Here is a 24,318-nt window from a genome sequence, read left to right as displayed (position 1 = left end):
GTGTCGTATCTAGACTTTGTTTAAAACCGCGGTCACACTTAGACCACCACACACAGTAGATCCTAGAAGAAATTCGTGAACGTGACGTCATCAGGTGTCAGGTTACGTCAGGTAAAGATGCATTTTTCTCATAGGGTTTGTACACGTTATAAAACACTCCACTTTGGCACTTTTGTAAATACAATCGACTTTAGACTTGGTTCACACTTAGACCACCACCCACAAATGGTCCTAGAAGAAAATTGTGATCGTGACGTCATGAGGTGTCAGGTTACGCCTTTTCAAAAATGTATTGTTTCCCTATTGTTTTTGTAGACGTGTTTCTTCAAACCATACACTTTTGCACTTTACACTTGTCAGACACTAAGACCAGCAGCCGAAGATGGTCCCCGGCGAATTTTTAACGATGACGTCATCCTGCATGTCATGTGTCACGTGACGTGACATTTTAATGTTCATTTTTTTTTCAAAACGCTATAACGTCGGAAGTACAAGTCTGATTGGAATAAAACTTGGAACGCCCATCCACAGGGATGTGTTATAGTTGGAAATTGAAGTAACGTCATCATAAAATGTCATGTGACATCCCTTAAAGGGGCATTTCTACTTTTATATGCCTAAATGTACAGAACTATAATGTTCGATTTGGTTGAAACTTGACATGTACGTATAATGTGCTGTTAAAAGACATTCGTAGTGACGTCACTACGTTCACAAACACATTTCTAGTTTAATGTTTTTATTCTGTGACACCCAAACAAACTTAGTCCAGAAATTAATGCCTATGACGATTAAGGGGCTTTTCTAAATAAACAAACCTGACAAATCCTGGTGACATAGAGAAACAATGACCCAGATGACCCCTGTACATTTCCAATGGACCGCTTTCGCTTCTTGCCGTCAGGCCCATTGATGCGTATGAATGCATAATTATGAATTTATCAGTAAAAAGGTCTATTGGACGGAGCATTCTGATTGGTTAAAGATCAAGATAATATGAATATTCATGCGGTACCTTAAAGCTTCTGCGTTTATGCTGCATGTATGTAAACGTGTCTCGTGCGTGGTGAATAGAGTGCAGCATGAAGTCAGTCACCAGCTTCGAGTCAAAGCTGTGTGGTATTCGAGTAAGAGCCGTTTGGAATTCCATCAGATTTTTTTCCTATTCGATATAACAATATTAACTTGACACATGAAGTTCTCAAATTTCATTATTATTAAACCATTGAGTTGAATAAATAAGAATCTTTCAAATAAAGAGAGAGATGTGCAGTGATCTAAAGACAGATATCGCTATTGTTACTAGAAAGCACCCAGAGAGCGGAAACCTTCACCAAGGCTAAACAATTCCCCGCCATATTGTCAGTACACCCAAAAGAAATACTCGCATATCCATTAGACTTTAATGTGTCATTTTTTTTTGTCATCGACGCGTCAAGATGACATAAAACATAGAGCGCGAGCATTGCACTACCCAACATCGTTCCCATGGGTACGAGATGTTGCTGCGCCATGTTGTTTCCCATAATGCCTCCCGCGATCTCAACCCCTGGAATTGTGTAATTTAAATGTGTCAAAATATGGCACATTATAATTAGGCTGCAGTTTATCCGTTTTACGCGAGGACGCCCTCTTTAAAATGTTTAAAGTTGTGATTTTGAAGAATCAATCCTTTGATACATAAGGTTTGGAGGTTGCGTTATTTAGCAAAGATTTGTATTAAATGTACGTAGGGCCTAACCTTTTTTTCCCTTTACAACCGAAGATACAGGGTTTTTTTCAGCTAAAAAACGAGGCTGCCATAATCCATATCGTACAGGCATCGCGCAGTTTTGAATAACAAAAACATTTCATACGTGATGGACATGCAAAGCACGCGATTATGGGCGCACCCGGCTTGCAATCTTCGAAATGCGCGTGCAGTACGCTCTGAATAGCCAGTCAGCATCATTTACGTATACTTCACGGCCAGGGGTTAGTGAAGGAACGCGCATGCGCCCGTTGAGTTGAGGCTGATCAAGGAGCTATATTAAATTACTAGAGCGCTAACTCGATGTACAAAGTAATGCCTGATGGTCGAATCCATGTTTGTGCACAAACCTATGGAAAACTCGAAATTTTGTACGGCTTTTGTACGGCTATTTGCATATCTGCGTTTGTATTCCATACCAGTGCGTCATCGAAGCCGATACGCCAAAAACCGAAACGCACGATCAGTAAATGAGCGTTTCATTTTGCTCTACGCAAACTATAGATAAGAGAATAAATGTGTGCTCGAGAGGTTTTAATCACTCTGTTTAAGACGAGAGGTTTTAATCACTCTGTTTAAGACCGCTTAGAGTCTGGGTGCTGATAATTACCCGAGCCGGAGGCATAAATACCTTTTCGGTCAAAAAAATATAATATTTCGTTCAAAAAATTCCGATTTTGTTCAACAAGTTCACGTCCTGCTTTTTGAAACATCCCTCTAGCTAAATAATGGAGTGTTCAGCTGGCGATTAAGATGTAAACAACCCTTTTATGGAGATTGACTCGCGCGTGGCACGTTCTGTGTGTTGTCGCGCAGAACGCACCTGGGGCGTTGCGTTTTGAATTTAGAACTATAAACTTCTGACTCACAGGTAGTGTTGCGCATGCCTACGCGAGGACTGTGAGCGTTCAACCAATAAACTGTAAGAGGCAGTAGATTTTTGGGAGTCCTGATTTTATGTGACACTGGAAAAGTGTTTAAGTCCACCTAGCCATGTTTTTATCATCCGTTTAAGACCTGCCACGTGACGGGCTCTCGACCAATAGGATTGGCTAAACTGTCTGAGGTATTTATGAATATAGAATAAAACGACTAGAACGGCACTGCGTACGGACGCGTGTTCTGCCATGGGCAGCGCCATTTTTCAGCGCGTGGGGCAAAAGTTGCGTTACGCGCACTTTTATTTTCGTATGTTTGTATGGAAAGATTATTTTTATGTCCGTTAAAGTAATATTTTTGACCTGTAGTATTTATTTCCCAACAAAATTCAAAATGGGTTTTCAAATTGCATGTTCATTTTGAAGTTTGGTCTATTTTATTTCTCGTATCTATTTTCCGTTTTAAAATGCTGGTGCGCGTTGCTAAAAAAACCCCACCCTTTCATGATGTGTTTAAATGCTGTTTAGTTCATCAACAAACAGAATGATTATCGTTTTGAGCATCTTTTTACCTTAGTTGTTGCGATGTCCTTAAATTCACAGCAGCTTTGCTTGGAACAACATCCAGATTTGTTTTCTACCGTTGTACCGACTCGGGACATGACATACGCCGTTATCAGAGACAGTTTTGTACTGTTGGATGCCGGGCTCGCCCCTCCCCCAGACCTTCACCAAAATGGGTAAAGCACATGTATAGGTTTTCTCGGTCAATTTCGACAAATGAGCAGCCAATTTAACCACTACGCTATTCTATTTCGCGCGAAATCAAATGCTACTGAAAAGGGTCATTCGATTTCGTTTTATTACCAGTCAAATGTACTGTTGCGTCATTCGATTTAACAAAATAATCATGCAATTTAACAATTCAACAAAGCAGCATTCAAATTCGCAGGAGCTTTTTGAGGCGTGTGTTTAGTCATTCAAATTCATTTTTGGGCAGTCATTTCTGGAATTTGTGCAATCTAAAAAACGCTTTGTTAAATTTTTGTTTCCTTAAGAATGTTGAAGACATAAATATGGTTCACTTTTTGGCACTTGAGTCACTTTGCCGATGTACTTCGAAGACGAGCTTTCGCTACAGTTTTACACGCATATTTCTAGAAATGGCAGCTCGTGGTCGCTACGCTAGAGTGGCCCAGGTAGATCGAGAAAGGTTGATAGAGGCCTTCGAGGGAAACCAGCAAGACTACCTTGAGCTTGCGGTCAATTTGAACATCAACAAGTCCACAGCCAGATCAATTGTTGCAACATATTTGAGGACTGGAAGGCGAGAGACGCTGGCAAGAGGAGGAGCAACCCACAGCAAGATGGATGATAACATGCGAAACCATCTGCAAGGCATCCTTGACGCTAATCCCGTCTTGACACTTCAACAAATGAAGGCTAGTTTGAGGGAGCATCTGCCAGAGAAGCCCCAGGTTTCTACTGCCACCATAGCCAGGGCCTTGGATGGGATGATGATTACACTGAAACTAGTGGAGGACGTCCCTGATGCAAGAAATTCCCCTGAAGTTCTTGATCAACGCGTCCAGTATGGTGAGTGGTTCCTGCAGCATGGTGTTCTGGCGCATCTAGTCTTCAATGACGAGACAGGTTATAACGTCTGGACTCGACGCTCCCAGGGTAGAGCTCCACGAGGGATCGCTGCAAGACGAGTCGTCGACAGACAACGAGGGAGAAATTGCAATGTCACCTTCGCTGTTTCTAGTGAAGTAGGCTTGGTGCACCACCGAATCCCATTCGAAACTGTGACGCGAGAGAGATTCGAGGAGTTTCTTGCGGACACAATTCAAGAGTGTGATGCAGTTTTCCCAGACGACGAACCCATTTACCTCATATACGACAATGCGAGGCCTCACGTGCGAGCCCAACTCCCTGAAGGTGCCAACCCAATGATCCAGCTGAAGCGCCTCCCTCCCTACTCCCCATTCCTGAACAGCACGGAGATGGCACACTCTACATTCAAGGCTGCAGTTAAACGCATCCTTGGGTTACCTGAGTGGCAACAACGTGTCGGAGACAGACAGGCTGCCCAGCAAGCAGGAATGAACATGCAGCAGTGGAGGTGCGATCTCCTTCAACAAGCAGCCATCCAGAGCGTTGATGTCATCACCCAAGTGAAGTGCATGCAGTGGTACAACCATACCCAAACATATATGCCAAGATGTCTGGCACGCCAACAGATTGATGGTTGAGGAAGAAACAACATAAACAATAAAAAACCAGGAAAAACATAAAGAAACACCCCATTCAAACACAATACAAAATTAGGTCTTGGTCAGTTAACCAATAAAGATCCCCCCCCCAAAAAAAAAAGAATGAAGAAGAAAACAAAGAAGAGGAAAAAACCTCATTGGCCCCATGTAAAGTCTACTGGAAGCATAAATAAAGAAAACAAGGTTTGCCTAAATTAAAGTGAAGATACGAAACAGTTGCCTAGTACAGTTTATCTGTTTATTCGTATTTCTTTAGTCGTACCTATTTGAATTCTCTTTAAGCGAAATTGATTGCCTCTTTACGAAATTGAAAAAAATTAAATCAGTAAAATCTCCAGTCGAACCAGCTTTGCTAAATTGAATGATGATTGTATGTCACGAAAAAGAATGACGATATGCTAAATTGAACACAGTGCTAAAGGAATTTGAATGCCTCAAAACGAAATTGAATGGCCGAATTTTGAATTTGAAACGCAGTAACAACTGGAGAGGCAAAATAGCTTCAGTTCGAACGCACGAAAATTAAATTGGCTGCTCATTTGCCGAAATTGACCGAGAAAACCTATAAATAAACTTCATTTAGATTAATTAATTAGATTCTTTTTAATCGTTCGGTTTACCCGTCTCGTTGCCCTTGGTTTCCGCGGTTTTGTGTATTGCCCTTTGCAAAATACTACTTTCAATTTTCACCGTCCCGGATTCGCTCATATCAGTTTTCCTGATTTTGCTTTTAAGATCTCCATGATGTTGTCATTTACCAATGCCCCCCCCCCCTTTTTGATTTCCCCAGCCTGGTCACACTACCATTTTTAGCGTTAAATTGAGTTTAAATATGCCTGACGCTTTTTCGAAATATGTACAAACAAACAAACAAACAAACCCATCATCCGTACCTCTCAACCTATCCTCCCAAAAGGTTCGAATCCTTGCCGCCAAAACATTCAGAAGGTTGGAACATGATGGGCGCGTAAATGTATTTCATTCTTAAGCGGTTTTCAGGGGCAATATTGTTGTCAATATTGAGAAAAGTCATAGATATTAAATGCAATCCAAGTAAATTGTTCTCATCCCAAAAAGGAAAATAATTAACACTATGTCTCTAAAAAATCATCCAATTGAACAATTTTAATTGTAAATAATTCAACGGTAATTTAAAGTAGTTTTCACTTTCTACGTTTTCCTATTCATTGTTTACAACAATGTGTTATACACAATTTTATCAGAAAAACTTACATTTGGAGATTTTTAGCGACGCGCACCACCATTTGAAACGAACAAAAAAAAAATACGTGGAGAAAATGAAGCAAACTTCGAGGAAACCATCCAGATTGATATATTGAATTTTGTTGGAGAAATAATAACTACCGGTGAAAAATGTTACTTTTACGGAAATAAAAATGCAGGTTTGTGCACAAACCTACAGGAATGTAGGTGCGCGTAACGCACGTTTTGCCCCACGCACTCCTGCGCGTAGAGCGTCCATGAGGGAACAGAGAAATTTCATGGATATCCGGTTCGTTAGTAAAAACGTCATACACGCACGCGCACCACTGATTACTAGCGTCCATTGGCTACAAACACTCGAGCTGCGTTAACTTCCGGTTCCAATCGTGCAGAAAGTGCTGGAGGTGACGTCACACTAACGAACCGGATAGAACTTAAAATAACTAGATCGGACGCGCGTATAATACGCGCGTTTTGACAGGACGCTGCCATTGGTCACGTAAATAGGGTCAAAAATTTAAACGCGCATTTCTTCGGCGTGTGACGATCTTTTGCATTTCTTCATCACTGCTTGCCGTGGTAGGCTAGGAGGAAAGGACTTGAAAATGGTGGCAAACTATGCAGCAGCAAAGTGAAACAAAGACGGAGAAAGGGTCCCGGAGGACAGCCTCTCAAGAAGTTAATATCATGTGTGAGTAACTGAATACATATAATTTATCTCTTGTGACTGTATTTCGAACAAGACAGCTTTTATAAAAATTAACTCAATATAGGTTACGTTACTCAAGGCTAATGGACATAAATCACAAGAGTGGGTGTGGAGAAAAATCCTCCGTGTGTGATCCAAAGGATCCTCGGAATTTTGTAATAACCGCGCAGGGCCCACTTAAATTTTTGACAGTATATTGTTTTAAAAGTTAAGATGGTATTCCTGATCCTGAACATCGACTTACAATAATTTCTGGCCAAATGTCACCCCTCCCCGCTCCTGCTTTTCGATAATACTAAAGTCGGCGGGGGAACGAGGATTGGGAGTCACTTTTTGTTGTGGGATGTCGGTGATTAACCTATGCCATGATCCGTCTTTTTATTCTTTTAATTTGTCCATTGTTAAGAAAGAATTGGCACAAATCTGTTCACTAACTATGTGTTCTAAACAACACTAACAAAATATTTAAAATCAACACAATTTGAATTTCGGTTAGACTTCAGGAGTGTTGATTTACGGTAAAGATATGATGCTGTTTGATCTGTAGTGTATAGTGTATCTAGGCAACTCCCATCTCCTTTTCATTTTTTTTGGAAGAACACGGATTGTATATCTTGAAGGATAAAGTCCTACAAAAATGTGTGAATTTTTACAAAAAAAATCAAACGAGGCTTATTAATTTTATTTCCCAGGTTCCCCCACGACGATCCAAAGAGATTAAAAGTTTGGCTTAAGCGGATTTAGAGAAATATTTCAAATGGCAGCAAATGGAATCCAACAAAGCACGATCGTCTTTGCGGGGACCATTTCCCTGCAGAGTGCTTCAAGGTGGAATAGGGGAAAACACGTCTGCGTGACGATGCCGTACCGTCCAACTTTGAAGACTACCCGACTCATTTGTAGCCTGTAAGTATTACAATGAGCCTTGGGGCCAGGATAGGCCATCGATAATTACTGTCATGTATTTAAAGGCCTACCATGTGCTTTATTTGTTTTATTTCGTAGAAAGACTACAGTCTCGTTTATGGACCTCAGCACTAGAGAGAAAAGCTGCCAACGACAAGGAAAGACCGACCCAAGCCCCCGTCGAAGATATTGCTTCAGTGCAGGCTGTATCGGCAAATAAAACATCAGCGATAGAGCATGCATACAGTCTACCACCAGAAATGGCAGAAAAGCTATATATCCAAGCTTAAACAGGACAACAGACAACTCCGGCAGGAAAATCGACGATCATGTCGAAAAAGATCTTATCCGTCAGAAAGGTGGTTAAAGGCCTGAAAGAGGAGCAACTTGTTACTCCAGAGACGGCCGACAAGATGGAAACACAGTTTCATATTCTGCAATTGGAAGTCACTTTGCTGGAGCTGGGAAAACTTGCTCAACAAATCACAATCATAGTGAACAGATGAAGAAGATTGCACTGCCGACTGTGCGTACAGTGAGGAGATAGCTGGCCATGCATAACTGTGCCTCATGCGTGGACCATAGCTAAAATTTAACACATTTCGCTAAGTATTTAGTTATCATCTTATTGTTGCTCCTCAGAAATTGAAAGATTGAATAGCCGTCTGTTTGCGTTCATGCATATGAGAAAGATATATTGAAATTACTTATTCTGGTTCATACATTTATGGGAAGCAATACTCACCTGCTGGGAGGTGCATAGGCTAGACCTTCACATACATATGCGGATGGTGACAACCAAATGTATTTTTTCATGAGCCATGATATTCTTGACATCTTGATTAATGGCTTTAGATAAGGAACTGCCATTTCATCAGTGTATTTATTAGCTAACGAGTAAGTTTTCATTGTATATAAATTGTTTATTATCTAAAAGTTATTCAAGTATCAGTGTGTTCAGTAATCACAACAGATGGCCAGAAATTGTTTTTGTAGTCATACATTCATTTCAAATGTAATGTTCCTATTGAGGTTAGCAGTATTAAAGCAACGTAATATTTCGAGTGCGTGTTTTTATCGTTGCTCATTTACAAAACGATTTTTTGTTTTCATTTTGATGTTGGTAAAATTAAAAGTTTATGTTTTGTCTGATAGGCAAGTAACGGTTGATATTTATTGCACATTTTGAAAAAGGAGGGGGAAATCTCATTAAACAGGTTGACACTTAACTACGCTTTTGACATTTGCCTTTGTAAAGATATAAGAGCACAGTGTGGCTACTTTTCGGTACAAATTACTATTCTTGGCTGAAAATCAATTACCTTCAACACAGTCGCCAATTTGGCCCCAAGTAAGACGAAGATGCAAACCCATGTGTAACTTTTTAAAGGAATGTGAAATGTCAAAAATCGTCAGGTGTTGGCGATATTTTTCCGTCCAGCATTCACAGGCTGCCCTTTGCGCGTGGCCCTATTCACGTGACTGTGCAGCGCGTCCATGAAGAACCAAAACGTTTTGTGCACCATAGATATAGAATAAAAAGACTAGATCGGCAGCGCGTCCACACGCGCCCATTCACTGTGCGATAAATCTCCGCCATTTTTGTTGTCTCTCGTGGACGCGCAACAAATTAACGTAAAGTAATGGAGCTAAATGTATCTTTCCTCCAGCACGTGACCAAGCTCAACGCGCGCGAAGCTTGAAATGCGCACCGAGTATTTACGCGCTGCGCTCACGCACGCTTACACGTTGGCGTGCCGCTTTTCAGTTTCGGCTACGGGATAATCAGTTTACTTTCTGCAGGGTAAACCTGTTTAAAACCTGTTTAAAACCTGTTTTTGCTAAGTAGGCCCTAGTCATAATCATAAGCATGCATGTTCAAGAGATACTGATTGAAATAAACAAGAGTAGACTGGGGTTTCAACATTATGGGAACGATGTTATCTTATTTATTCTCTTGTGTATAATTATTAGCATTGAAGGTCTCAAGTAACAGAAAATACACTCGCAATGTGCGCGTAAACGGCGTTGCTTTCGTCACGTCTAGCGCGCAATTGTATCTTTTCTCCAGCACGTGACCCTCCAGGCAAGGCCGTGCGTATGCACGAGCTGCCGATCTAGTCTTTTTATTCTATATCTATGTTGTGCACAGTGAATGGCGCGTTCGAACGCGCGTCCGATATAGTCTTTTTATTCTATATCTATGGGAAATTTGTGCACACTCCATGGCGCGTATGCACGCGCTGCCGGTCTGGTCTTTTTATTCTATATCTATGACGCAAACAGCGCAAAGCCTGCGCGTCCCTCTGCTGCAGATACTTTTCGCCGTGACGTTTTTAGAACTGTCATGACGCGCTTAAAGCTATAGTCCATCATTTGTAAGTTGTGCATTTTGTTCGTTTGAAGCAACAAAAGTGTTCAAAATCTAATGAAGGATACTGAACAACTTACTTGATGAAGTTTCAGCTCAGCTTCAGCTTCATTTTCCGAGAAAAACCAGCATTCTAGGATCTCAATTTAAAATCAAAAGTTGCTAAATCATGTTTCGAATTGTTTTGTGCGTCGTTCTAATGCTTGTGCGCGTTGCGCCGAATAACAAAACGAACAACTAATTCAAATTTTCCTACGGTGCTTCTTAAGAAGCACCGTTGGAAATGCCTTCTTTTGTTGATTTCTTCAAAATGAGAGCTTGCCAGAAAGGATAATTTCACAGGGAGTTTAGTCCCCTTACTATCTCTCAACCAGTATGTTTTTCAACAATAATTACGCCGGTTACTTTTTTGGATAGCTGCAAATGATGGACTCGGGCTTTAAGTTGTTTGCGTATCTTCTACTTGCGCGTTGCATTTAGAGTACACTTTTAAACTTCAATCCATCTATTTTGATTGTGTTCTATTTTGATTGTGTTCGCACATAAATTCAAAATGTCTGCGCCCAGAGCGGCTTCAAAGCGTCTCCGCGCGCAAGAATAAAGAGTTAGCGCTCTAATAAATTTAATATAGCTCTTTGAGACTGATACACTACCTTACGCTGTCCACAGCTTAAAAAGATATAGTCCATCATTTGTAATGCATGCATTTTGTTCGTTTGAAGCAACAAAAGTGCTCAAAATCTAAAGAAAACAGCATTGATTTCTAGGATCTCAATTTCAAATCAAAAGTTGCTGAATCATGTTTTGAATTGCGCCTGAACTCAGCGTCCAAGACACGTTCTCGCTGGGCTGATTGCAGCTACGCGATGTCGCGCACCGATCCGACGAATTATAGCAACCGGGCGTGCGTGTGCGCTGTGCGAATGGTTGCGCGCGCTTCGCCGAATAACAAAACGAACTACTAATTTAAATTTTCATACAGTGCGTCTTAAGAAGCACCGTTGGAAAGGACTTCTTTCGGTGATTACTTCAAAATGACAGCTTGCCAGAAAGAACAATTTCACAGGGAGTTTAGTCCCCTTACTATCTTTCAACCAAGTATGTTTTTCAACAATATATACCCCAGTCACTTTTCTGATAGCTGCCAATGACGGACTATGGCTTTAACTGACCTAGAACGTCACGTGTGTGCATCCCAGGTAAACACGTACGCTTTACAAACGCGTATGCATGTACGTAGACTGTGGGTCTTTGTTAACCAATCGCATTCGTGCATTCACGCACCGATCCCTAAGCTCCACATGCACTACAGTGCATTCATAACATGGGAATCGGCCCAATCTCCCAATGATGAAGAACTCTTAATCCTGGATCCAGACCCAGATCCAGATCGCTTCCAAAATCTAATGGATGTGTACTTGTACCAAGAACCACCCCTAAACATGTTTTTATGAAAATTCGTCTGAAACTTTTTGAGTTATCATGTTAACCGACAAATCAACAAACAAGCTCACGCCGATGAAAACATAACCTCTTTGGGGGAAAGTAACAATGGACAGTTAGAAGTTACAAGTTGCGAGTCATGTCAATACCAGCCAATAATAATGAAATACGAAACATTTGCACCGAGCTAGTATATATTAGGACGCGACAAACCAAACATGACTGTTTAGTTACTCGAACTGAAGTCTAACACATATACATGTGCTGCACAAGCGTATATGAAAGTCGAATAACAAACAGTAAACTAAAAACCACACTTTCCAAAAGAAAAAAAAAAACACCGAATATTAAACGATTGTTTCTTGGTCACAGAGATTTTTCAGACCTCGGGAGCAGTTTCCCCTTTAATTAGCTTCAAGTCGTCCATTTAAGCGCGAATTTGAATGCAGTTTAAGATTATCGTTCAATTTACTGGAAAAAAAACACATTCAATTTCGTTTTTCAAGCCCGCGAAGAGCATTCAAATTATGCATTTCGGCAGTGAAATTCAAATAAACCACTTGGACCGTTTTTGGAGAACAATTACAAAAACAATTGAAAGAAATATCAGTGGCGTAGCATTTGAAGGGAGGGGGAGACTGTTCCCCCGCCCCCCCCCCCCCCCCCCCAAAAGAGAAAAATTTACAAGTGCTCTTTTTAGGAGAACGCTGCGCGTACGTCGGCAATATTGCCGCACTAAACAGCGCCAGCTATTACCCGAAAGTGGCCATGATCTCCTGCTCTTCCATGTCTACTCCCTAATGAAAATGACCTTGCTACGTAACTTAATATATATTCATAATCCAAACAAGAAATGGATACATAATTAAACAAAATTGAAGAATAAAATTTAGAGAAGTTGACACACGTCACGATGAATATGGCTGCAATGATGAAAAAATAGATTCCGAAGAATTGAGAATAAAAAGAAACTAAAGATGACAAGTGCAGCTGTCCTAATTAAAACCTTTTGTTTTCAGCGTTACTTCTGTTGATCTTTTTGTCCATTTTAATGAAATGTTGTCATATTGAATGCGCGAAGTGCTAGATTGATTGTTCATCAACGGAAATGAAATTAAGAATCGAAGGCAGAAACCTCATTAAATCAAGGTGTGCGAAATTAAATGACGATTGGGTAATATCTAATTGAACGCCGCAATTTCAACTTTGATGTATTGGCAAACAAATCTGCACGCCATGAAAATGAATAAGAACCAAATAATAAGCAGCATGATCCATATCGCATGAATACAAAAGCAGAGGTGAGAATAAAAGGAAACAAAAAGTCATACCAATGTCAATGTCATCAATGGCAATAAAGTGAAGCCCAAAGCTGCCATCATAGACTGCCTCAAGAGCAATTTGAAATTCTGAAGTAGCATTTCTCACACAACTCCTGGCTTTCAACCAAACCCTTGCATTTGTATATTGACCGCTTCTCGTAAAGATGACTTCTCCCTCACTAGTTGTCTCATTTACTGGAAGATGATACACATTAAAAGTCCCTGTATAACAATAACAATAAAATCACAACAAAACGAATCATTTATTTCATCCGTAGTCGTGTATAGTTTCATTAATATAATGTATTTTTTTCACAGAATATTACTTTCTAGCAAAATGCATTCTTGGGGAAAGCGGGTGATGAGGTAAAATCCTAAAAAGAAGTGTTTTTATCATCTGGATTTTCTTACATATGTATTCTGATTGTTTTTTTATTATCTATTTTGGTCAAAATAAAAACAAACTTGAGGTCATATCCATTAAACTTTTACGTTTGACACAGACCTTCTTTTGGTCAATATGCATCCAATCAAGAGAGTGCTTTACCCACAGGGGTAGGAGCAAAATCGGTTTTTATTTTGTCCCGAAGATGAATTTTTCAAATCACAAATGTTGCAAATGATATAAATTATGGTAATATAATATTTTTTTTTACCTCATGTTAAGCTACTGTTCGCATCAATGTTTCCCATATTGGGTTCTTCGCATGCATTTTATTTGATTACATGACCATAAAGTTCCGTCTTAAGTCATAATTCTTGATAGGTTTAGGCAAAACCCACAATTTTGACTTAGAACAATGCGTGTGTGCAAGTATTTAAATAGAAGAAGACGGGCTTTATGATAACTAGTCGTTTTCAAATCAGTTACCTCGGTGACCATCGACAACTTACATACTTTGTTTTAGTACGATGTTGACCCCTGTTCATGCCGATTAATGAGGGTTTTGTGTGCAGAGATATAACAAACAGTTTAAAATTGGGATTGTATTCACCAGTCATTATTATTACAGGACTTACCTCTGCACTTCATGACCATTACACAGTGATTTATTACACTTTTATTATACAATTTTGTAATTGCTGCTAGAAGAAGAATTAAAATTGTAAATTAAATTGTAAATAATAATTGTGTAAATAGAACTGAACTTGTCCATTGTTGTGATTATTTGGTGCTTGCAGTCACAGTCCTTAAAATAAAAGGGTAACTGTAACAAGAAACACCCTTTAGTTGCAAAACGTGGGTAAACAAATGTGATAGAAAGATTCATTTCAATAAATATATTAGTTTTGGCCTATGTGATAATTGTAAAATTGTAAACAATTTAAAAATGGCTTGTTAACCTCACCTGTGCCGCTTCCATAAATATTGTACCAGAAACTGAAACACAACGTGTTTCCTGGCTGTTCTCTACTCGGCAAAATGACAGGGCTGATAAGTAGAGCGTGTCTGCCAGGCAAAAATGAAGTATAAAGGATAAAGTTGCCACTCGCATCTGTATAGGGTAAATTTACATAAATGAAAAAAAAATAATAATAGCCAAGAAGCAATGTTGCGTTGATGAATTCAATAACTCGGAACGAGCGTCTTGTACTCTTTGTTTTGGAGTATTTTGGTTAAATAAGTCAAGGTCAATTTGAGGCAGAAAGATTAATATTTAAAATTGAACGTAGTGAAATATAGATTTCGGCTTTTATTGTTATCATTTTGTGACAAATAAAGACATTTTCAGACATGAAAACAGGATTAAAAAAAAGTAACGCACGAAAACGGATAGACTAAGCTACTTCGTGTAAAACAAACGTGCTGCTGTTGATCCTAAATAACTCTGTTGATTACCAAAAGAATTAAACCAAAAATATGAGATCATGTGAACAAGGCGTGAAAATGTTATGGCACGAGTTTCATCATCTTTGTACAAGAAGGTGAGATTTAAAAGCAATACGAAACAAATACTCACTTTCCGATTGTCGATTCAGCATTTGAAAAGGTGGCCGAAGGCGCTTGCTGCTGCCGAAATCTTCTGAAAACTGCAAGATTACTCCTGATGCCATTGCACACCTCCTGGACCGTGTGTTATGCAAACGATCGCTGAGGTGTGCAATGACATCAGGGGTGATCCTGCATTTCTTCTGAAGCTTTTGGCCGCAGCATGCCCCTTCCGCCGCAGCATGCGCCCCCTGCCACCATGTACGGCGCTGTATCGACATTGGAGGGCGCCAACACGAAAGGGGCAGTTTCTAAAAATGATATTTTTTTGTAAAGGGTTTAAATCTCACCCTCTTGCACATAGCTGATCCATAATATTTGTCATGCCTTGTTTACATGATCCGAAATGATAATTATATTGGTAAACAACCGAGTTATTTAGGATCAAATGTAGGGCATGTTTTTCTACACATGGTACATTACAAATGACTTTTGATATACTCCAGTATATAGATAGATAGATAGATAGATAGATAGATAGATAGATAGATAGATAGATAGATAGATAGATAGATAGATAGATAGATAGATAGATAGATAGATAGATAGATAGATAGATAGATAGATAGATAGATAGATAGATAGATAGATAGATAGATAGATAGATAGATAGATAGATAGATAGATAGATAGATAGATAGATAGATAGATAGATAGATAGATAGATAGATAGATAGATAGATAGATAGATAGATAGATAGATAGATAGATAGATAGATAGATAGATAGATAGATAGATAGATAGATAGATAGATAGATAGATAGATAGATAGATAGATAGATAGATAGATAGATAGATAGATAGATAGATAGATAGATAGATAGATAGATAGATAGATAGATAGATAGATAGATAGATAGATAGATAGATAGATAGATAGATAGATAGATAGATAGATAGATAGATAGATAGATAGATAGATAGATAGATAGATAGATAGATAGATAGATAGATAGATAGATAGATAGATAGATAGATAGATAGATAGATAGATAGATAGATAGATAGATAGATAGATAGATAGATAGATAGATAGATAGATAGATAGATAGATAGATAGATAGATAGATAGATAGATAGATAGATAGATAGATAGATAGATAGATAGATAGATAGATAGATAGATAGATAGATAGATAGATAGATAGATAGATAGATAGATAGATAGATAGATAGATAGATAGATAGATAGATAGATAGATAGATAGATAGATAGATAGATAGATAGATAGATAGATAGATAGATAGATAGATAGATAGATAGATAGATAGATAGATAGATAGATAGATAGATAGATAGATAGATAGATAGATAGATAGATAGATAGATAGATAGATAGATAGATAGATAGATAGATAGATAGATAGATAGATAGATAGATAGATAGATAGATAGATAGATAGATAGATAGATAGATAGATAGATAGATAGATAGATAGATAGATAGATAGATAGATAGATAGATAGATAGATAGATAGATAGATAGATAGATAGATAGATAGATAGATAGATAGATAGATAGATAGATAGATAGATAGATAGATAGATAGATAGATAGATAGATAGATAGATAGATAGATAGATAGATAGATAGATAGATAGATAGATAGATAGATAGATAGATAGATAGATAGATAGATAGATAGATAGATAGATAGATAGATAGATAGATAGATAGATAGATAGATAGATAGATAGATAGATAGATAGATAGATAGATAGATAGATAGATAGATAGATAGATAGATAGATAGATAGATAGATAGATAGATAGATAGATAGATAGATAGATAGATAGATAGATAGATAGATAGATAGATAGATAGATAGATAGATAGATAGATAGATAGATAGATAGATAGATAGATAGATAGATAGATAGATAGATAGATAGATAGATAGATAGATAGATAGATAGATAGATAGATAGATAGATAGATAGATAGATAGATAGATAGATAGATAGATAGATAGATAGATAGATAGATAGATAGATAGATAGATAGATAGATAGATAGATAGATAGATAGATAGATAGATAGATAGATAGATAGATAGATAGATAGATAGATAGATAGATAGATAGATAGATAGATAGATAGATAGATAGATAGATAGATAGATAGATAGATAGATAGATAGATAGATAGATAGATAGATAGATAGATAGATAGATAGATAGATAGATAGATAGATAGATAGATAGATAGATAGATAGATAGATAGATAGATAGATAGATAGATAGATAGATAGATAGATAGATAGATAGATAGATAGATAGATAGATAGATAGATAGATAGATAGATAGATAGATAGATAGATAGATAGATAGATAGATAGATAGATAGATAGATAGATAGATAGATAGATAGATAGATAGATAGATAGATAGATAGATAGATAGATAGATAGATAGATAGATAGATAGATAGATAGATAGATAGATAGATAGATAGATAGATAGATAGATAGATAGATAGATAGATAGATAGATAGATAGATAGATAGATAGATAGATAGATAGATAGATAGATAGATAGATAGATAGATAGATAGATAGATAGATAGATAGATAGATAGATAGATAGATAGATAGATAGATAGATAGATAGATAGATAGATAGATAGATAGATAGATAGATAGATAGATAGATAGATAGATAGATAGATAGATAGATAGATAGATAGATACATAGATAGATAGATAGTGTTCCTTTCAGAAAGACCATATCGTGCTCAATACCATCTAGCCATAATGGTTTTGACAGGAATATTACTGGCCTCTTCAGGCCCTCTACCGTCTTTATGAAAGGACCAGCAGTGGCCCGATTCAGGCTCTATACCGTCTTGCCGATATGGTTTGCCGTATTACAAAGAGGGCCGGCACTGGCCCGATTCAAGCTATGTGCCGTCTTGTCATTATGTTTTTTTCTGCAAGAGGGCCGACACAGGGCATGGCCTTTCGTAAGAGGGCATGGCCCTCTTACGAAAAACCATAACGGCAAGACGGCACATAGCCTGAATTGGGCCAGTGCCGGCCCTCTTTTTAATACGGCGAAGTATATCGGCAAGACGGTAAAGAGCCTGAATCGGGCCAGTGCTGTTCCTTTCAGAAAGACCATATCGTGCTCGATACCATCTTGCCATAATGGTTTTGCCCTCTACCGTCTTTATGAAAGGACCAGCAGTGGCCCGATTCAGGCTCTATACCGTCTTGCTGATATGGTTTGCCGTATTACAAAGAGGGCCGGCACTGGCCCGATTCAAGCTATGTACCGTCTTGCCGTTATGTTTTTTTTGCAAGAGGGCCGGCACTGGCCCGATTCATCGTGCTCGATATTTATCGTGCTCGATACCATCTTGCCATAATGGTTTTGCCCTCTACCGTCTTTATGAAAGGACCAGCAGTGGCCCGATTCAGGCTCTATACCGTCTTGCTGATATGGTTTGCCGTATTACAAAGAGGGCCGGCACTGGCCCGATTCAAGCTATGTACCGTCTTGCCGTTATGTTTTTTTTGCAAGAGGGCCGGCACTGGCCCGATTCAGGCTCTATACTGTCTTGCCGATATGGTTTGCCGTAAGAGGGCCGGCACTGGTTCGATTCAGACTGTATGTTGTCACGGTTATGTCTTTTCGCAAGAGGCCAGCAATCCAGCCAGCAATGGCCAGTTTCTGGTTTTGGACCATTGAAACTGTACGGGTACTGCCAGAACAAGCCCATAACAAGTCGGTTTCTGCCCTGTATTGTCATGATTGCCCGGTACTTGGCCTATGTGTTCTCGCGGAGGACTGCACCAGTGCTTGCAAGGGCAAGGGAAGGGTGGCGCCACTGAAGAAGCTCAAGAAGAACACCAAGTTCCACAAGGCTGTCAGGCAAATTAGATTTGTATATCAACAATTATATAGTCACATGCAAGTTGTCTTGCCAATTCATTGTGGTTGATGTAGTGATCGTTTATTATGAACTGTGTTACAGGCCGGTCCGGCGTGACAGGGAGGGTGGCCCCAGAGGCGCAGAAGCATTTGGAGGCCTTCACCTGCGCCATGTATAGTCAAGCGCGTGAGACTGTATATGTGAATGTGGTGAGGAGCAAGCTACTGGTGGGGGGGGGGGGGAGGGGGGGGGCACAAGCTTAACTACAAGTGGAAGGTTGACATGGTCCGCCTGCCTCCCTACCATAACTCACTCATTCCTCATGTGCAGCGCGTCAACCACCTTGTGGCCCGGCCGGCTGCAGGCGTGCTGCTGACCCTAATTTTGAGGCTCCCAAACCGTATGATGAGGTTCAAGGGTGGCAGAAGACAGTTTAAGGGGTACATGAACTGGAGCCTGTCTGGTCAATTGACCCTATCTTACTCCCATCACTCGTTGATCTGTTGGACACTGATGCTGCTGAAAATGAAGAGGGCCAGCAAGAGAGCAAAGTAACAAGCGGTATCCTAAGGAGGCTATGGAGATTGACGAAGATGATGTTTTCATGGATTCTGAGCATGTCCCTCAGACTTTGCCACAATCTCACTTGTTATAAATTACTCAGTAGTCTTTTTTGTAACGTCGGTTCAGAAGTTACTAAATAAATGCTCATCAGTTGCAACGAGGTCTATGCGCTAAGTTGTACTTATTTCTCCCGTCTTATGACCTTGAAGGTGACCTGAACACAGTGACGAAAACCTCACTTGACACATCCTTTTACCTCGAAGATCATGATTAACCATATTGTTGACACAAAATTGTCTTTGGGTTGATACGAACAATTCTGAACAATAAGCTTTTATTACCATATCAACGGGAGTTTGACATAAATCGTGCATGTCGGAAAATGAAAACAAGGAAGTATTTTTTTAATAAAATGCCCTTGACCCTTGTCCTTGGAGCAAGAAAATGACCTCTGATTACGTTTAAACCACCATCAATTGATTCCATGACCCTAAAAATAAATATAACGGTAAGCTTTTTATCCACTGGCTATATTTTAAGATTTCCATAATATTTGGTCAATATCCAAAACTTAGAGGGTGGGGTCAAATATTGAGATTCAAAATTCTTTAATCCCATGTCCTAGGGATTCTAAAAATAATCTTTGAATGTACTAAAATGTTTTTTTTAAAATGTTTTGTAAACCTTACATCATGATACCATCACAGGGTACTATACGTTATGACAAACACGTTTTTTCTTCTTATATCACATTCGTTTCCAATACGTTTCCGATAAAAGAAGGCTCAAGTTGGAATGACATGATGTGACGTGTTTATCTCTGTAAAATTGACAACATTAATACTTATAATCTAACACGAATAGAAATGATTATCAATGCAAGCTTAAATGATTATCAATGCAAGTTTATGGGATCCCTTGCATGAAGATCTTAAAAAACAGCTTGCTGAAAATGAGAACTTGAAGATCTACTGCCACAGAAAATGCGTGTCGCGCCAATGAATGGCAAGTTTGCAGTAACACCATGTGAATAAAACAATATATCTTTTTAGTGAGTTGTGTGGTTCTGAAAAGTACCAGTTAGTTTAACTCGACATTTCGACCAGTATGCTCTGCTCGTCATCAGGACTCTGGCTGGTTTGGTGGTTTAAGTAGTGGATGTGCTAAGTCCAGTGGACCGTGGAAGGGGGAGATTCTGCAACAGGATACTAAGTTCGATGGACCGGTAAAGGCGGGAGATTCTGACAGGATGCTATCATGCTGGGATGCTGAGATGCTTGGTAGGTTGCTGAAGTGGGCTGTGTGTGCTCACTGAAGCATGTCAGAAGGATGGAGGTAACATCAAACAGAGTGCCAAGGGTATAGGGGACCCATAGGCCAAAACTAAAAACGGGAACTATGGGGATTGGATGGGGTCCGTGGGTAAAGAAAAACCCATTTGACGGACGGTGAAGGAGTGGTCGCCATATATCACTGATATATGGTACCGGTACCAGATGTCTTGTGGAACTGTCTTGTGCTTGTAGATTTCCATGCCCTCCTGGACTTGCGGGGGTATCACTGTATATGCTGGTGATGAGTTGTGCTTGCTGCCAGTTAATGGTGGAGTCTTTGCTGTGGGAATGTTTGATGATGAAGGACTTCCCCTATAGTTCCCTCTTCGGCCGTGTGTTTTGTGCTCTTTCAGTCTTGTGTTGAGATCACGTCCAGTTTCCCCGATTACACTTTCCCACATTCACGGGTTATCCTGTAAATGCCAGGTTTGGTCTCGGGGCACTGCCTGTCTTTGTGGGACTGCAGGATGTTGTGTATCTTATTGGGTGCAGTTTTAAAGACGTAGATGTCATTGTTGTTCAGGAATCGCTGGATTATGTGTGATGAACTGCCTGTGTACGGAATTTGGTCGGGAGTGGGTCTTTGGTTTAGATTCCGTTGGTCTTGTATCTGTTGTGCTGCAGAGCTGTATGATATGATGAAGTTCTTGTTGCGGTTGGCGGACGACTTGGTCTTTGGGTGGTGAAAGGTTGTGGGTTGTGCAGATAGCAGTCTGTGGGTGTGGGTTTGCAGTACACACAACAAATAAGGGTGCCATCTGACTGTCTGGAGACCTCAACGTCCAGGATCTCGCTCCTGATCCATTGTGAACTCGATGTTGCTGTGGTCATCTCGTTCCTGATCCATATATGGATGTTGCTTTGAAGCCCATTGAGGTGTTCCAGAAACAGTCAGAGGTCATCATGTGCTTAGCGGCCACTTAATGAAGGTGTCATCAAAATACCAGAACCACACACTCAGATTCTGGGCGGCTGTGAGGAGTACCGTCTGTTCAAATTCTTCCATGAACAAGTCCGCTAGAACCGGGGATAAACGAGATCACATGGAGGTTCCGGAGGACTTGTCCGAAAAAAGTGGTCTCTGTACTGAAAGCAAGACGCAGGTGAGCAGAAGATCATGAATCTGGTCCGGGGTAAGGGTTGTGCACTCACACAGTGAGGAGTCTTGTGCTGATCTTTCCTTGGCCATTTGGCATGCTTCACCTTTGGGTACGTTAGTGAAAAGGGCAAAGGATCAATGGTACGTTGCATTAGATTACGAATGTTGAATAAATTAGAAAGAGAATAGACTAATCTGCTACATATTGGATGGCTGACTGGATTGTCGACAGGATGAGATTTCTGTTCATTCCGGTAACTTGTAGATCAATAATCATGCAGTGTTCCCCAATATCTCATTGGAAATTGTAATATCAGTCGGAGGATCCCGGGAATGTTGAGGCACACATAATCCATGTTTCAAGCATTTGGAAGAGGGTGATTTAGATGTATAAATCCTGTCGAATCGAAGCGCAGTGATTGGGCAGGAACAGGGCGTGAAGGTTCATGAAGCTTGGGCTGTGGTAGTTTGTTGGCAACAAACAAAATTACATTTTTGGCATCAGTGGGAGGTATAGATAGGTTCAGGCTTATATTCGGATAGATGGATAGTACTAACAGTACCTGAATGAAACTCCAAAGTTGTAGTGGTTTGTTGATGGTGGCCATAGCACTGAAGTACATAGTAATACACGTACATACAAAAGATTCACAGCCCCAAAAATACATCGAAATGTCACAACAACAACGTTATCAGCAAAACTATGGCAACAAACTTTGCTATAGGGACAATGGATTCAGGATTCTTCACGTCCTTGGTTTGTTTTTTTTATCCCGTAAACCGTTCGGAGGATATTTCGGTTTGTTCTGATTTGATTTCATATTTTGAATTCAACTTAGTTTGATCTCCCGGTAGTCCCAGAAGTAAAGGTTACAGCATATAAACACCATTTATCATGTTATTCAAAGGTTACAAGTGAAAAAAGTTGGTCAAATTTTCAACTCAAATCGCTTGCGATTAGATACCTGATGACTTCATCATGACGTCAGAGTAATATGCATACTTTTGGATCTGGGATGATGTTGGTTTCAAGTAACAAGTTTATAACATAAACCGTTGAGAATAATTATTTTCAGACAAAAGTGAAACAAAAAAAGACAAAAAGAAAGAAGGGGAGAAGGGAGACGGAAAGAAAATGAGCATATTTATTTAGAACGATTCTAAAATGGTGACTGGGTTGTGCCCGTTCATCGAATTACTGTCGCTCGGCAGCGTGTTATACCACACGTAGAAAGACTCAAAAACTGACAATTTCACAAGACAAGAAAATGATCAAGTTACCACACTTGCATGCTCCAAGGTTAATCAATGAATATTAAACTAAATACCTTTTCAAGACAACAAAGCTAAGAGATGCATCACCAGAGAATGGAATCAAGATAAGTACGGAAAGCTCACTTTGAAAGTGGTCAATAATCTGTTTGTTTGCAACCTTCTTTTGACAACGCGATTGTAGATAAATGAAACATCACGTGATGCAAATACTTACTGCCAAACGTGCTGTCGAAATATGGCTTTTCACCATTGGAGGATTGCCCCTGATGTAGTTGCCAGTTGGACCAGCCCTCGCCTGATTGTCTCCAACCACAGAGCCCTTCCTCGAAGGTGCAGTTGAAGCCTGCGTTTGCGCGACAAATAAAAACAGAACGCTTTGTCGTTTTCAGACCCGATAAGCTGCTGAAATTCATACTTCATGAAGCTAATAATTTACGCTACATTTCCTCCGTGGCGTACAATGCACTGAAGGTGTCAAGTAAAGGAAATTAATTGTTTCCTTACCACTTAAACATATATAATGTTACCTCCTCGATTTTTGAAAATGATTCTGTGCAATTTTTCTCCGATCACGCACAATAGGGCCTACATTACCTACCGCCACGAAGTACGTCACCAAAGGACCCAAAATGTGAGTACACGAAAAGTCACGATAACGTCAAATAAAAGTTAATTGTTTACAAACTACACGGAAAGAATGAGATATCGTGTTATTTTTTATTTCAATGTGATTGATCTTAGGTTGAGAAACACATTGGTTAAAATGTTTACCTGACCTTGCATGATACAAATATTACAATAGTAACTGAGATTTCTTGTTTAGATAAACGTCAAAAGCATCCAATTGGATACCCTTTTCTTATTTAGTGATCGCAATTTTGGAAAATATTGTTAGCTGGTTAGATGCCACACGCACGCACAAAACGAGCTTTAAAAGGTGCATAATGCTTCATCTACTCTTTAAGCATTTGTATATTAAACAAGAATTGGTACCAATTCACTTTCGCACGAGCACACCCAACCTTATTTTGCCACTCGTTGACACAAATAAACTTCATACCGGTTCAAGAACTACCTTCTCGGTTCCTTCTCTTCTTTTTTTTCAGCACGTAACAAACACAATGTATTTTTGCCCTACAATCGCAGGACTCACTCCAAAAGCACTTTGAGATACTACGGGCTGTGTCTCTGGAAAGCTTTGAATGATGTTGGTCAATTTAAAGGCTTGTAAAGGAGAACTTGGAGTTTTCAATTTGGGCCAACTTCTCTAATTTTCTGCGATCTTTGATATTTCTT

Source organism: Patiria miniata, unplaced genomic scaffold (genome assembly GCF_015706575.1).
Source record: "Patiria miniata isolate m_02_andy unplaced genomic scaffold, ASM1570657v1 HiC_scaffold_5, whole genome shotgun sequence".
NCBI lineage: Eukaryota > Metazoa > Echinodermata > Asteroidea > Valvatida > Asterinidae > Patiria > Patiria miniata.
Note: the sequence above shows the minus strand (reverse complement) of the source record.